The 4,904-nt window shown below is 47.2% G+C and overlaps 1 pseudogene across 1 annotated transcript; it reads right to left on the minus strand.

Annotated features, from left to right (window-relative positions):
• Nucleotides 1-344: 344 nt before the first annotated feature.
• On the minus strand, nucleotides 345-1,014 carry LOC307070133 (eukaryotic translation initiation factor 3 subunit J-like; annotated as a pseudogene). The gene is made up of 2 exons: nucleotides 705-1,014; nucleotides 345-542 (listed from the first exon to the last, which is right to left on the minus strand). The product of its transcript is annotated as a eukaryotic translation initiation factor 3 subunit J-like (transcript).
• Between the last annotated feature and the right edge of the window lie 3,890 nt (nucleotides 1,015-4,904).

Consider the following 4,904-nt stretch of genomic DNA (forward strand, 5'->3'; position numbering starts at 1 on the left):
GTGCTGGTAAATACTACACAATTTTTTGTCATGTTGCAACTTTTGTTTCCAATTTAGTGACTGCTGCTATGGAATCAGATAGCAGCAACAGCAACATGATTAGGTCTGTTTTTTAAACTATGATTTAGTAGCAATGGAGTTTCCCGATTTTAACCCCTTGGCAGCAAGATCCAAGTTCCCTCATTTGCACATTAGCGCCTAAGTGTCAAGGGGTTAAATAACCAGCACAAAAGATACTGCACTTCTGATTGTAGCATTTGGCAGAACTGAAGGGAAAGGAAGTTGTACTACATGTTGAAGGGATCGTGGGCTAGAGAAAGAAGACACCAGGAGAAGATAAAATGTCACGTGAAGTCTTCATGGTCTTGCACATATCCTCCATCATAACCACCATAATCTGCCAGATCGTCTTTCATGGTAGCCTTTAATCCCCTTCTGGGAACCACACCTTTTTCTTCTTTTTGGCTTTGCTTTTCTTGCTTCTGTTTTCCACTGCAAAGTACAGTCAATGAATTGGTAATCTTTTTCAAGTCATCAATTTCCAATGAAATACACACATCTCAAACTAAGGCTTCCAAAAAACTGGCATAATATAGTGATTTTTCATATTGTGTAATTTTATCTTTTAGTAACTTTCCAAACTCTGTGAAGGCACCTCTTGAAGATGGGTTCATAGCATCTATTCCATAAACTGTATTATTAACAACAAAAGTTTCTTTCCCTAATTCGAGGTCTGACTCTTCCTGTAATTTCTTTAGCCGCAGTTTATCTGTTCTGGTGTTAGCACTCTAGGTTCTTCAGGTCCTTCTAACTTGACGTCCTCGTCCTCGTCCTCGCCTTCCCAGCTGTCCCCGCCGGCGGTGCCACCGCCCCCCACCTTGCGCACCGGCTCTTCCACGGAGAACACGTCCGCGTCCCAGGAGTCGGAGTCCACCCCCCCGCCGCCGCCGCCGCCGCCGCCGCCGCCGCCGCCGCCGCCGCCGCCGCCGCCGCCGCCGCCGCCGCCGCCGCCATCTCAAGCCGGGTGTGAGCCTAATTATTGTTTTAATTGAAAAGAGGAGACAGCCTCTGAGAGCAAACCCCTCCCCCGTCCCCTCTGCGCCCGCGCCTGGGCTGCAGCCCTGTGCTGGGTGGTCCTGAGCGCCCCCTGCAGCCCAGCGCATACCCTGCAGGGGAGGATCCTGCCTGGGCTCACAGGGCAGTTACCTTCCAGCGCCTCTAGTCCAGTATTAAATGGCTGTTTTCTGCCTTCAGAATATTCTTTTAGAGACAACATATTATTTTTAATCATCTCTAGAAATAGCCTCAATAAATCCACATACTCGGTAGGGAGACCCCAAACAAGCATTTTATGAAAACACCAGGGAGCCCCTTCCCTGGATCTGTGGATGCACTGATGCAGTTGACACTTATAGTGAGTCCAGACACTCTCAAGGACTTTGGGGGCCTCTCATCTCCTGGAGGCTCCTATGGTCAAAATTATGTCAGAGAATAGCTGAGCATAGAAAGCATGGGGCTCAATGCCCACTCCCCCTCTACTATTCCAATAACACACACACACACACACACACACAGCCTGATGTTGGCAGCAATGATCCCAAATTTGTCTTTCTTCCCTGAATCTAGCACAGGGGCAGTGCCCCTCCCACTGGCACTAAGCCTAGGTGTGTGACTTGATTTGACAAACAGAACAAATGCAAGTAGACAAAGAAAGGTGCACACACATTGGGTTTGCCTGTTTCTGCAGCACCTGGAACCCTGCAGGGGCCCCATAAGAAGGGACCAGGCTTTACCTCACATTGTCAGAAACCAGTGCAGTCACCCCCTTGACAACTCAAAGCAGTGCAGCTGGGGGTCCCCTAGTGACCCCACCTGTGGAGGGGAGACCCCTGAGAAGTCAAAGGAGGAGAAGGCAGAGCCCCTGTCACCTGACTCAGGTGATGCTGCTCTGTAGGGTCACCTGTCTGAGGGGGCAGCACTGGGCAGGTGAGCTAGGTCAGCTGTGTGAGTTGTACCCTGGCAGGGCACCTCTTCGCCAGGATGGCCACAGGTACATCCATCCTCAGGCTCCATCCTGCTGGTAACCTTCCCTCCTGACCACCTGCCCCGAGGACCTCAGGACCTGGCATCCAATGGGGAGACAGGCCCACTACTTAGTCAACCACGTCCACTTCACCAAGTCCCTGTGACAAACCTGCTTCCCTTTCTGGTTCTGAGTCTCTGGTGAAGTCTTCATAGATATTCCTGAACATATCAAATACCCAATAGCAGGACAGAGGTTTTGGCCATGACCATCAGGGCACAAGAGAGAATGGAGTCTGAGGTCCAGGAGTGAGGTGCTCTGAGCCTGGTCTCCCAGCTGTAGGTACCGAAGCCCCAGTGCTCTGACGTCCTGGATGTGGTCTTGATGCATCACTAGTTCCCCTCCCCAGAGAGAGTCTGCACATCGTGGATCTTTCAGTGTTAATCCACTGCTAGGACATTGGGGGGGAGGTCATGTGTGGGGAGGGGGCTTTCTACATTGATAAGGTTTAATACCTGTGGTTCAGTGGAACTGGGTCTGGGCTGTGACCTCCATAAGGGTCTCCAGTGTTGTGGCCCATCCCCTGCCGCTACTCCCTCCCAGGCTGCAGTGTCCCCTGTCTATTCCTTTTTAATCTCTTAACCTGATAGCTGTGCCCCCTCCCTGGGTCTGGAGAGGACAAGAATTCCTACTCGCCTCCTAGGAGAAGCTTGTGGGAAGGTTCTTCCTCTGGAGGGTCTGCCCAATGGAAGTTCTGGGTATGTTTCAATACTTCTCAGTTGTTAGTCTTTGCTTCCCTCTATCAGATGTCATGAAGGGATAAATATGGATCCTTACTGTGAGGACTTGGATGTTTCTGGGGTTAAATCCCACAAATTATGGAGTGTGGACCCCAGAAATTCTCATCCTCACACTGGTCCACCCTGGTCCTGCAGACATTCATAATTATTCAACAGTAGGTGCTCCCCCAGCAGCTTCTCTTCCAGGTGGGCAGATCTCACCTGGATTCTCACCTCTCTAGTTTTGGGGTGGGGGTTTCCCCTGCAATGTCAGGACTCTGTTAGGTTCAGGGAGATTATTGGTGTTCAGTTTATTCAGAATTTTCTTGCTTTAAGGATGGAAATGACCATTTCCAAACGTGTTACCTGTTGATGCAGAAACCAGAAGTACTAGCAGAGGTCATCTTTGACCTGTTAGTAAGAGGAGGAATCTAATGTCACTAAGTGTAAGAGGATCCTGGACAGACATAACTGAACATAGGAAGACAGGGATGAAGGACACAGCCAGATTCTTACATAAAAGTCTCAGATTCCAAACCTCTCCCCAAAAGGCTGGAATTCAAAAGCACACTAGGTGAGGAGCTGGTCATGTCCCTGGTGACAAAATTCTAGTCAGAAGGCAGGAGAGAGTGTCTTACGGGGCATTCCTGGTTCCTGAGGAGCTGACTTAGAGGATGAGTCACCCCCCTACTCCCAGTCCCTTTCCATGTCTGTATGTGGCCTTGGGAATGCTGTCACCACCTCCAGACGGGATGTGGGTCAACTGGGGGTGAAGCTGACATGTGAGTGTTCCATGCGGAAGATTGTTCAAACCCGCTCTCTGGGTACATGAACCGTTGTCCCCAAGCCTGGAAACACTCACATCTGGGCTCTTGTTTCATTAGTTTGTGATTTTGCTCATTGTTTACTCAGTTCAATCTGTCTTCCTACACTATCTGCTGAAATAGCCTCACATAATTATCTAAAGCCATAAAGATAAAAAGTGATTTGAAAATCACTAAGTTCCACTGAGCTCAAAGTCGGTGTTTGTTGCATTAGACAGTCATGAGACATGGCTGACCACCAAGATGGTGCTCACAATGGTTTCATCTTCAGCAGGGAAAATGCTGTACATTCCTTAGATGTGTTAGGCTCTCTCACTGATAACCTTGACCTGGTGTAATGTTTTCATGGACCATACCTCAAAATGAAAACTGAGATTATTAACCAGGAATTAGTATTACTAGCAAAATCTTTGCTTTAGAAGATATTCCTCTATCTGATGTAAAATCCACCCAAATGACAGAAGTTACTGCAGCTACTAGAGCTTGTCAATTGGCGAAGACCAGAGAATAAACACATAGGTTTGGGGAGTAGTGCAAGGTATTGGCTTGTTTTGAAAACAAAGCAGGGTGTCGTCTCACATCTGCTGGAAACATCATCAGATGAACAACAAGGTAAGGAACTTTTAGACAGGTCTACACCCTAGGGACTTGGCATATAAAGGGGAAGGCAGTGCAAAATTAGATACTTTGAAAGCTGTAGATAATGCTGTAGCAGATCATTTACCCAAGAGTGGCCTTAATCTGGTTCTCACTTTTCTAGACCCTGAAAGATAAATCTCTGGGAATTCCCTGGTGGTTCAGTGGTTAAGACCCTGCACTCTCACTGCCGAGGGCCCGGGTTTGATTCCTGGTTGGGGAACTAAGATCCCACAAGCCATGCAGTGTGGCAAAAAAAAAAAAAATTCTGGAGGCATCCAAGAAAGTCATAAGATATACAGTCTTAAATAAGAAATTGATTTTATATAAAAATAATAGAAAAATTCGAGTTAGCAACTTCATTCAGATAATCTGCAATCTCACATTTTGTGACATCAGATATTTTCAAATAAATATAAGTTAAACTTCTCTATTAATCTTCTCTACATGGTACTGATAGGCATAGAATAGGATAATTGAACAATTCGTTTAGAAATCTCATGAGGGGATTAAAGACAGAAAGGGAATTATAGGCGTTTGGGAGACTTCTGTAAGCTAATGACCACTCAAGAAAAGAATCCAGTAACCAAGCAACAATCTACTCTACCTAGAAGGAAGACCAGGTGCATCCAAGTGCCAGAC

Source organism: Hyperoodon ampullatus (genome assembly GCF_949752795.1).
Source record: "Hyperoodon ampullatus genome assembly, contig: scaffold_303, whole genome shotgun sequence".
Classification (NCBI taxonomy): Eukaryota; Metazoa; Chordata; class Mammalia; order Artiodactyla; family Ziphiidae; genus Hyperoodon; species Hyperoodon ampullatus.